The following is an 11,965-nucleotide window of genomic DNA, read 5'->3' on the forward strand; positions in this document are numbered from 1 at the left end:
TCCCTTCCTGGGACGACCGCTTTGAAGGGCTTCATAAAAGGGAAATTGATGGGTGTGATTCTGTTACCTTTGGGCTGAAGACACCTGCTGGGTGGGCGGATTGACCGGGCTCCTGCTGGGTGTCTATCTGAGCAGTTCTCAGCCAGAGGGCGAGCACAGCTCCTTGTCTGTGGACCAGGGCTCCCCGCGGGCACAAAATGCACACCCAACGGGCTGGGAAAGATGTCTTGCCTGTCCCTTTTACTGCCGCAGGTGACACAGTGACCCTGCTGTCTTCCGGCCCTGGACAGTAACTGCTGAAAGGGATTCTGATAGTTTGAGTTTGGGGTTTCTAAACACTCCCCTTCCCTGTGTCCAGCATCTCCCCTTATTTCTCTCCATTAAGATGTTTCTGCAGCAGTTGACCCGTGTGTTAATTTTCTTCTCTCCCCTTTCCTCCGGTTTGTTCTGGGCTGTAACATAGCAACTAAAACAAAGTTACACTGTAACATGTGCACGTGGGAAAAATTCAAAGCGTCCAAAAGCATGTTTGTGAAAAGCAGGGTGCTACGTTCTGCGGGGCCAGAGGCTTGTATAATTCAAGGGCTCCCCGCTCAGAAAAAGAACACGATGAATGGCATTGGCGAAGCTCACAAAAACGCCGGTCTGTATGAGCACACCGCTCAGGCCCCACCCCTACTTGGGGCCCCTGAGCTTGAGCCGTGGCAGTGTCCTGCCTGATAGGCCGAAGCCCCTTCCTGCCCCCCCCTTCTCTCAAGATGCCTATGACCTGTTTCCAGTGCCTTCCAGAAAAGGTCCGTATGTACACTAGGTAAATAATAGCAGTTTAGACCAACTTTCAGTGTATTTATGGGGCTTAGGATACTCACCACATACCTGAAACCCATGTCCCTCCCCCCGACCCACACATCCAAGGATGACTGAGCATCAGAGGACGTTGGGTGCTGCATCTATCTTCCTGCATCTGCCGGTCTGGACCCTCTTACCATCTGTGGGGGTCGGCGGGGCAGCGAGGAGCGCAGGGGGTTTACTGGGGAGGAACAGCTGCGAAAGGGTGGGGAAGGGTGTGATTCAGGGGAACCCCACACCGTGCCCGACGCAGACCGTACAAAGTCCCTGCCGGTCCAGGGGACCCGGCGCAGACCTGCCCTTTAATGTGACCTGTGTGGACAGGAAGCGGGCAAGCCCTTCTCCACGCTGTGCTCGGTATTATTACCTGGGCCTTGATCTTGGCACAGCCTCGGTGTCCCTGCCCTTAATGAAGCTAAGTTATTATGAAGGCAGTTAATGAATGTTTGTGGTCCTCCGTTTCCTTATCTTTAATGCCCTTTCTTCACTGCACTGTGGGAAGATTAAATAATAACAATTGTTAGGAGCTGAATTGTGTCCTCCCCAAATTCCTATGTTGAAGTCCCGGCCCCGGGGCCTGGGGATGTGACTGTATATTTGCAGGCAGGGATTTTAATAAAGAGGTAACTGAAGTTAAATGAGGTCACTGGGGGGAGGGCAACCCCAGATGACTCATGTCCTCATCAGAAGAGGAGATCGGGACAAAGGTACACGGAGGGAAGTCTGAGTGTGTGTGAAGTCGGCCGTCTACGCGCCAAGGAGCGATGCCGTGGAAGGAACCGGCCCTTCCCACACCTTGACCTTGGGGTTCCAGCCTCCAGGACTGAGAGGAAATACACGCCTGTTGTTTTAGCCGCCTGGTGTCTGGCATTTTGTTGCGGCAGCATCCCCAAACCAGGGCAATTAGAGATTTCGCAGAGCTGTGCTTTTACCAAAGGGGGCCCTCCTCCCCTAACAGAGCGCCACCCAGTTCTACCAGCTTATCAGAAGCTGCACACCCTGCCCTCCCTTGTTCCTGTTCTCGGAGTCACAGGGGTGGGTGGCCGTGGGAGGAGCTGAGCCCTCCGATTCCTAGAGATGTCTTTGAGACTTGGCTGCTTCCCTCTTTGGGTGAAGCAGAGAGAATAGCTCATCCAATGAGGTTCTCTTCAGAGTACGCTGATCCGTTCCTCTCAATTTTATTACCAGTGTCATTATTCGCCATGACAATAGCTAGCATTTGTATAGCACGTTGTGATCTCTGAGTCATTTGTTCATATATTATTTGCTCTTCTGAGGGGGCAGGGCAGGTGTTGGGATCAGCCCTTGGTGCACCTGTCTGAGTTCAAGGTCACAGGGCTGCCCAGAGGTCACTGCTGAGGAAGCAGAAGACAGAGGTGTTCTGACTCGGCCCTCTGCTGTCCCCACACCAACAGCCCCTTTTACTTCGTGGGCTAGAGATCTGTCCTCAGCCTATCTAGGGCCCTGACACGGGGCATCTGCGGTGCTGGGGTGGCCGAGACCCAGACTGCTGTTTTCTATGGGTTGGTCTGAAATGGGGGGGGGGGATAGAAAAAAGATGGGGCCTGGGCATGGAGGGGACACCATGGGGTCTGTTCTGCTCCTTCACTCAGCCCCATGGGCCGCATCTGGGCCCTGAGGGGTGACGCTGCCCATGCTGCTTCCCAGAGGCAGGAGCAGTGCAAGTGGGGGAGGCTGGGGGAGACCAGGACCCCAGGACACTCTCCCAAGGGTCCTGGCAGGGACAGAGGCAGAGGGCGCTCTGTGCGGGGACCTCAGAAGGTGCCCAGCGTCCTGGGGCTGGGGGCTGGCCAGGGTCAGGGTTCTCACCGGGCCAGCCCGGTGCGGGGCCTGCAGGACCATCCCTGTGATGGCCGGCGGCGTCCTGAGCGCAGAAGACTCCCAAGGGCTGCCGGAACTGAGTGGGGAGCTTGGGGGGACTCGATCCTGCATCAGAAGAGTGGGAGGGAGGCCTGTGAGCCCCACTTTGCTGTCATTGTGGCTGCATTTCAGCTGCCTGGCTGGTCAGGCCCTGGGGATCAGGTTATATTGTCAACCAGATGCTCTGTGCTCCCAACAGGCAAGACTGATAATCAGAACAACAGCCCTTCTTGCTATCGTCCGGTGCATCTGAAAGTCACATGCAAACCCTCTCTGGGGGCCATCCTGGGGAAGAAGACAAGCCACTCGCACTGGGGAAGGATCCCACACGAGAGACGAGAAGGAAATTCCTTCCCTCCTTCCCCAGCTTCCTTCCAAATTTAGGATCCTCTGTAACCCAGTTCCTGTGGGATTTCGGCAACTTTAGGATTCTACTCTTCTGCAGTTTCTACTCTCTGCTTTGTTACAGGATATCATTTGAATAAACAGAAGGATCAGAAGGAGAGAAGCTTCAAAGGAAACAGAGGCTCAGGTCCCTCTGCAGAGATCACTTGCGTCGTGTAATTAGCATTGTAAGTCTCCGGTGGGCCCTTCCTTCCCGCCAGGGTCCAACTTTATGTCCTGTTTCTTCATTTAATCTTCTTTACCACCTCACCAGGCTTATCCTCGGTCACATGAAGGCCAGGGCTGAAGACAATATTAAGCTTTACCTTGAGTGAATTGAAACCCAGACCCTGGCTGGTTGAGGGCATCAACCCGGGAAGACACACTGAGAAGTGAATCCTGAACACACTGAAATGTTACAGAGAGGTGTGACTTTTGTAACCTATGCAAGATGTGCTGAATTTCCTTCTTTCTCCCCCACTTTCATCTCCCCCCCTTGCCTCCAAACCCCTTCCTCCATCCCTTTCTCTTTGGCTCTGCCCTCACACCTGCACACACCTTGCCCTCCACACCTGCGAGCACTCTGGGAACATTCTCCTGCGAATGTTGGCCATGTCCTGGGGCTCATCAGCTGGTCAGAAATTACAGGGATGCAGCTTAAGTCTTGATGCAGTTCTGACCACAGGCCTTGCAAGGTTCTATACGCAGTAGCTGACTTAATCCTTCATGATCCTATCGGTATAACCAATTTTACAAATGAGGAAACTGAGGCATAGACGGGTTCGATCATTTTCCAAAGGTTACACAGCTAGCAAAATTCAAACCCAGATGGTTTTGTTTAAATGTCTGTTTGTTTGTTTATTTATTTATTTAGAGAGCATGAGTCAGGAAAGGGTTGGATGGAGGAGAAAGAGAATTCCAAGCAGCCTCCATGCTCAGTGCAGAGCCTGATGCAGGATATGACCTGAGCCAATATCAAGAGTCAGATACTTAGCCGACTGAGCCACCCAGGCACCCCAAACCCAGACAGTTTTGAGCTCTGACCACTTTTCTGTGAATGACGTGAATTAAAGTACAGCCTGGCTTTTCTGGGGTGGGGCCAATGGGAGAAGGTGATTCTCCTGGGAGCTCGGTGTTGTCGTCTCCCTGGAGAGAAGCTTTACTGGGTCGTCAGAGAAATTCAGTGAGACCTTGGAAAAGTTGCTCTTTGAAGCGTATGCTGGAGACCTTGTTGATGGTGTTATCGAGGAGGCTGGGACCCTCATGAATGACACCTCACTGACTAGTGTCCGCAGCTGTTGTAAACATGTCCCAGCCTTGTGCACAGAGCTCAGAGTGTGTAAGGAGGGGGCCTCAGGGTAAGAGCCCCAGCGTGATGACTCGTCCAGAGCCTGCCTGGTTCAAGAGTACTGCAGGCTGGATTGGGCCTCATGCATCCCCAAGAACAAGTGTTGGGGGGCTAAAACCCAGCCAAGGATGTGTCCTCCATGATCAAGTTTTCCCAGACACCTGCCTTCCTAGTGCACTTTCTCTCACACTTCCCTTCCCTGGCTCCTCTTTACTAAGCTTTGTACTGCAATTTCTCATCCTCCATCTAGGGCCCCCACTCCCATAGTCATTAGGACAAGTGTCATTGGCTCCCTTCCACCTCACTTGGCCTCTTAACAGAATATGTCCTAATCCATTACCTCTTCCTTCCTGAAATGCTCTCCCCACTTGGCTGCTGTAACACTATACCTCTGTATAGGCTGCGACATATCACCAGATGTGGTTGCTATGGTGATCAGATGCTGAAACTGGGAGAGGATTTATGACATGGTGTTGCTGAAGGGCATATTTCTGATGCTTTTAAGCTACATCTGTTAGGATTCCTGGTTAGAATCAGATGAAATGAACTCTGGATATTTTAAATTAAAAAGAACAATTCTTAGAAGGCTATAGAAGCTTATGGGAGCCCTGAGCCCCAGGCTCAGAAAAGTAGGAGGAAACCAGGAATCACTGGAGGGTCAGAAGTGAATAAGAGGGAATAAAAGACACAGGTAAACAAAAGATGGAGAATAATAGGTATGGCAAAGTTAGTTACAAGGTTAGGTCTCTTTTTAAGAATGGGTAAGGCACAAACACAAGTACTGACAGAGAGAAAGAAATCGGCATAAAAAAAAGAATTTTTGTGATCAAAACGTAATCAAGCTAGAAAGTAAAAAAAAGTATCTGGGAAAACCTCAAGTATTGGTGAATCAAACCAGAAGCATTGAAATAACCATAAATCAAAAAGAAAATCATGAGGGATATTAGGAAATAGCTTGAATTGAATGAAAATGAAAACACAAAATTTTAAGATTTGTCAGATGCAGCTAAAGCAGTGTTGAGAGGAAAATTAATAGCATTAAGTGCTCATATTAGAAGAAAGTACTCAAATAAATAATCCATGTTTCCACTTTGAGAAATGTAAGGAGTTGGAAAATAAAGTAAATTAACCCCAAAAACAGTAGAAGGAAAGAGCTAATAAAGATACAAGCAGAACTGATAAAATTGAAAACAGAAAGATTATAGAGAAAGACCAATGGAACGAATTTATGTTTGTTTTTTTTTTTACAAGAGACAGGATCAGGAACAGGTGTTTGTATGTACGTATGGTGGGGGGGGGGAAGGATCTGTGACTAGCTGATGAAGGAATATCTAACTTAATATTTTGTGGATGTGAAATAGTAGGTGGGGTGGTCCACTGAGAAGTACACACAACTCTGGAGCTGGTGAAAAGAAAGATGACGTTTTGGTGTATTTTCTTTAGGAATGAGAAGGATAAGTGTGTCAGTTTCCTACTGCTGCTGTAACAAATTACAATAAACTTTGTGGATTTAACAACACAAATTTACTCTCTTAGAGTTCTGGACACGAGAAGTCCCAAACAGGTCTTACTGGGCTAAAATCAAGGTGTTGGTGGGGCTCTGGTTTCTTTGGATGCTCTAGGAGAAAAATCTGTATTCTAGACTTTTCTAGCTTCTAGAGGCCACACCCAGTCCTTGGCTCAATGTTCCATACCCCATCTTCCAAGCCAGTAGCGTAGCATCTTCTAATTTCTCTCTTTGTCTCTAATCCTTACTTCCATGGTCACATCTCCTTCTCTGGCTCTGCCCCTCTGACCTACCTCTCATTAGAACCTGTCATCTCGCAGCACTGGGTGTTATATGGAAACCAACTTGACAATAAACTATTTGTAGAAAAAAAAAAAAAAAAGAACCTGTCATCTCCCCATGTCTAGTTCCTTAACTTCATCACATTGGCCAAGTCCCTTTTGCCATGTCAGGTACTTGAGTCCAGGTTTCAGGGATTCGGATTGGACATCTTTGGGGGCTCTCGTTTTGCCCTTCACCGTGCATACCACAGAACAAGTAAAAGAACTGGGAAGAACACTCAGGTCCAGCGGAGGCTGGAGACCATGAAGTGCCTGTGGCCCAAATCTCCACCTCAGGACATTAGGAACCGAGATAATGGAACTAAACTGGCAGACTGCGACACTAGACCAGGATGTGGCATTTTTCGGGAGTGTGGAAAAAGGACAGGATACAGGGAGTAAGAGTTTTAATAAAATAGTAATATACCTGCCAAATGATGAGGTCCAGGCTAGGTAAGCAGGGGACAGAGAATGATTACAGAAGGGGGAAATAAATATATCAAATGGCGGTAAAATGCACAATTTAGGGTTTCAGATATGAGAGACTGTATGATAAATGGATATTAATGACTCAAGAGACACATTCTTAATATAGAGGACTTTTTCTACTTCCATTCCAATAAATATCAATTTATCAGACTCAAAAGCAGAATTTTCTGACATCCTACCTTTCTCCTAAAGGAATGCATTTAATCTACTCTTACTACTCTTCAGGAGTCTTAGAATAAAAAGAGTGCCTTCTAATGCAATAATTTATCACAGCCGATCCTTACGCCTTGTTTTCGTCGGTCAGATACGATCTTGTCACTCCAACAGCTGAACAGAGGTACTATTTGCCAAAGATTAGACAGGTCCCTTTTGTTCTCTGTGTTATGCATAATAACTTAGTCTAAAAAGGAATCTGTTTATTAATAGGCTACAGAATATTTTTCTGAGCCAAAGAGAAGGACTTGGGGACTGGGAGCCCTAAGGGCGGAGTTACATGTTTAAGGAGTGCTGGTGCAGAGAGAAGAAAGAAGGATACTGGAATATGCTTGGGAGACATCAAAGAGTGGTTCTCTCCAATTTATCTTAAAAATAAGGACGTCTTCTTTGTTGCTGTGTTTTCTTTCTCTTCCATTTTAGATGTAGGAGAGTGGAGCTTGAGTTTGGATCCTGGAAACGTCTCCTGATTGCTGGTGAACATGTGTGTTTCTCTGTTTGGGTTTCCCCATCTACAATACATACACAGCAGAAGTACCTACCTTAGCGTGTTACTAACAGGACGGCTGAGACAATATTTGTAGATCTCATAGAACGGTATCTGGGACAGACACATTTGTTCAATAAAATAAAAACATTCATCTTATAGTGAGATTCACTGGAACAAAAAAAAAAATCAGAAAAACACTTTGCATTGGCTCAGAACCAAGAGTAATATCTACTTTTTGACTTCATGTAGATGAGAGTTGATCCTCGGTTAGAGTGACATGTTTCCTGACAGTTTCCTCGGCCTTGTCAGTGTTGGTGAATTTATTTCCCCTCTATTTGCCTCAGATTGCAGAGAGTTGGCCAATTTAAATAATCTCTTGTTGATCACCTTCTACTTTGCTAAAAATGGAAACTCCCCAGCCCAAAGGCAAATAGCAGAGCTAATTAGGTTATTCAGATCTTTTGAGACTTGCAATCTAGATATTGTCAGATGAGGATGAAGGATTCGAAAGTGGATCGGAGCGGAGTTGGCTGGTTGATGGGATGTGATAGGAACATGGCCGCCATGATATTCCAACACCACAAGCCGTCTTTTGGAGAGGCAGCAGCCACTGAACCAAACAGCCATGATTATCTGGTGACCATCAAACTATGCACCGTGAGTGGCTACGATTAGTCACCAGAAGTTTCCCTAGAGACCAGAAGGTCTGCTTGCTGGCCAAGCAGTCAAGGCCAATGTGTCAGCTTGTGAGAGCCTTGGGGACAAGCAGGAGAGTGGCCCCAGGTGTTTCTGAGGACCCCAGGGTTGAGAGGTCTTCTCCCTGCTGTCCCCTATTACTTTTAAGTTACTTGAGCAAGTTATTCAACCTCTTTGAATCTCTATTCTCCATAGCCGAACACCCAGCTGGAAGGGTTGGTGGGAATGTCGGAGAGAGAGTACATCTTGCTTCACCGAGCGTGTTTGGTATGTACTTGGCAGCCAGGAAAGGTTCCTTTTCTTTCTTCTCCAATTCTGTCTCTGCCTCCCCTCCCCGCCCTCGGCCGCCTGTCCTTGAAGCAGGACTAGGTGCAGCTACTTCCCCCAGGAATTCAGGAACCATTGTATTAGACAAGGCTGAGCTGTTTCTTTTTTAAAAGGTCATTAACTTGAAGACATTAGTCACTGGTAGTGAGAGAGCCATCCCTTGTCTCTCTCCAGTGTGTGAGAGGCGGGAGACCTGGCCGGATGCCTGGGGAGCCATCCCTGCGGGGTGGCGGTCCTTAGGCTCAGGCCACGGCATGGCCAGACATTATTACAAGGTCAGGGGAGCTACTTCCTCAAGAAAGACCAGGTACATTTCCAGAATTCCAGGCACGTTTGCAAATTTCCAGGAACTGCAAGTCACTGTGTTCCCTCCTCCCTCAAGGGCACCGAAGGACTGTTCATTCTCCTGTGGGGCTGAGTCCATGGACATGTCAGAGTGTGAGCCAAGGTCCCAGAATCTGGTGACATTTGCTCTTGTCCTTCCTCCCCACGACGCTGCTCCTCTCCTGTCCCTATTCTCACTTTCCTGTTCACTTCCCGGACACCAGAGCCCTGCGCTGGGTGCTTCCAGAGGGGGGTCTGCACATGCTCAAAGGGAGAGGAAACGAGTCACCTGCTGTGCTTAGAAAGAACACAGTGGCAAGTGTTGGGGGCTTACCTAGCTCACTTCATGGCAGCTCCTTTACCCCATTGGTGCCCCATTGGGTGGCGAAAACCAAATGGGGAGGAAGATTCATGTAAATAACTCCTAAGACGCTCCTAAGTTTTCTCCAGCTCCACCATTGTGGGAACCCCAGATCCAGCTGCCTGCTCACTGGGGGTCACTTGTGCATCTGAAGTGGCCAAAACCAACTGCTCAGTTCTAACTATTCGCCGTCGCCCCACTTTGCTTCTCTTCTAGTTCTCCTCTGCGTAGGCCCAAGATAAGAATTATGCTGGATTCCTGACCTGCCCTCACCTCTCCCTCCACAAGCAACCCTTAGTTCTGAACTACGTCCCGATCTGTGCACTGTCGCACATCTCTACCGCACTGTCACACTGTCTAAGCCTCGCCCCACTCCCCCAGATTACCTGGTAACCAACCATCTCAACAGACTGCCGGCTCCTGTTACTGCCCACCTGTGATATGTGCTCCTGCATCAGTGGACCACCTTTGGAAGCCGACCAGAGCCTGCGCCCTCCTGACTCCGGCCGTGCAGTCAATTCCTAGATGCACCTAGATGGAAATCTAAGCCCCTGGCCTCTCCCTCTCCCACTGGCTACAGGAGCCCTGAGGGATTCGGCCCCACACCCTGCTTCTCTCCTTCCTTTCCCACACTGGCGTTCTGTCTGTCCCTCAGACACATCAAGCCCCTTCCTGCCTTGCATCTTTACAGTGTTAGAAAGCTCTCTCTATCCTGACTTTCTCTAGAGTCTTTATTAAGGGATGTTGTATTCTGTCAAATGCTTTTTCTGCATCTATTGACATCATATGGTTTTTCTCTTTTCTTTTGTTGATGTGATGCGTCACATTGATTGAATGGGTCAAAAAGATATGGTTTATCTATACCATGGAATACTACATGGCAATGAGAAAGAATGAAATCTGGCCTGTGTAGCAACGTGGATGGACCTTGAGGGTGTTATGCTGAGCGAAATAAGTCAGGCAGAGAAGGAGATACCATATATTTGCACGTATAGGTGGATTGGGGGAACTTAATGGAGGACAGTGGGGGAGAAGAAGGGGAAAAATAGTGGTGGGGAGGGAGGGAGGCAAACCATGAGAGACTCTTGAATGCTGAGAACAAACTGAGGACTCATGGGTGTGGAGGGGAAGGGGGTGATGGGCATGGAGGAGGGCACTTGGGGGGATGAGCACCGGGTGTTATATGGAAACCAACTTGACAATAAACTATCTGTAAAAAAAAAAACAAACCTTCATATTTCATCATAAAATAAGAAAATGAAAACCTGAAAAAAAGAAAGAAAGAAAGCAAGCTCTCTCTCCTGATTGGTCGGTCAGCGGCTGGCTCCTTCTGGTGGTTCAGACCTCAGTTTAGATGTCACTTCCGCAGGGCGTCACCATGACCACCAGCTCAAATTCGGATGGCTCCTCCCTCCCTGCTACGCTGCTGTGTTGCAACGCTCTGATTGGCCCCATCCGTGTCCGGCCTTTAAAACATTTGTCTATCAGTTTTGTTTCTGTCTTCTCCCTCAGCGCCCCTCTAACATCTCCGTCAGGTGCACAAGGCCTTGTCTGGTCCAGTGTCGAATCCCCAGGAGTTAGAGGAATCTTTGGCACATGATGGGCACCCGGTAAACAGTGGTAAGTGAATGAATGATTAGGGAGAGCAGGCCACGCTCTCCCTTCACCATGTTTTTGCCTAATTCAGAAAACCAGCATGGACTTTGTTCTGGCAAGATCTTGTAGGGCGGGTGTTTCAACCTCAGCACAATGGACATTTTGGGCTGGATAATCCTTTGCGCCGGGGGCCGTCCTGTGCATTGTGGGATATCTAGCAGCATCTCTGATCATCCCCTGCTAGATGCTGGTACTGGACTCCCCCCACCTCAGGTGGTGACAACCCAAACCGTGTGCAGACATTGCCAGATGTCCCCCAGGGAGCCAACTCCCCCCCTCTCCCCTGTGAGAGCCATCCCCGTCGTGCGGCCATCTGCAGCTCTGCCTGTTGAAAGACGCCCATCTCAAAGTCAGGGCCCCAGACCAGCAGGTGACCCGCCTGGGAAGTCACTGTATCAGGAAGGCCAGGCCTGACCTTGACCCCAGCTCCACCACTCACCAGCTGGTGGACCAGCTTAGCTTCCAGGCCATGAGCTTCCTCACTGTGGATGCGGTGTGCGTCCACGGGGCCCTCAAGAGACGCGTGGATGGGAGCGTGGAGTGGGCACAGCCCACACGGGTGGCTGGCGGCTCCTCCAGGGGAGACCTGTGCTGTCGTCAGGTTGCGGTTCCCTTTGCGGACCTGTTTCCTGGGCTGCAGACGTGCAGGCCGGGCGGAGAGAGGGAACCTGGCGGTCCCCCGCTGAGGTGTTGGTGCACGTCCCGCTGACACGCTGGCTCTGATCCCTCTGCCCCTTTGACTTGCTCCTTCTCTGGTTTCCACAAAGGCTGACTGTGCTCCGAACAGCTGCGGCCGCTCAGGGCCTCAGGGAGGCTGTGGGAAGGGTCGCGGTGCCCGTCAGCTGGCAGCTGTGGAAGTGGCCAAGCATCTCTCTCTCTCTCTCTCTCTCATCACTATTCTGGTCCCCGGCCGACAGCTCAGCTCTCTTCAGACAGCTACATCTGGGGTCCTCTGTGAGGCCTAAAATACTTACATCCAGCAAAGGCCCTTTGGGAAATGGCCAGCCCGATGAGGGGGCAGGTACACGGGCAGGAAAGTGGGAGAAAGAAAAGAAGACTTGTTGAGTCTTTTCTTGGCAAAAAAAAAAAAAAAAAAAAAAAAAAAAAAAAAAGTGTGCCA

Source organism: Crocuta crocuta, unplaced genomic scaffold, assembly GCF_008692635.1.
Source record: "Crocuta crocuta isolate KB4526 unplaced genomic scaffold, BGI_CrCroc_1.0 scaffold290, whole genome shotgun sequence".
NCBI classification, from domain to species: Eukaryota; Metazoa; Chordata; class Mammalia; order Carnivora; family Hyaenidae; genus Crocuta; species Crocuta crocuta.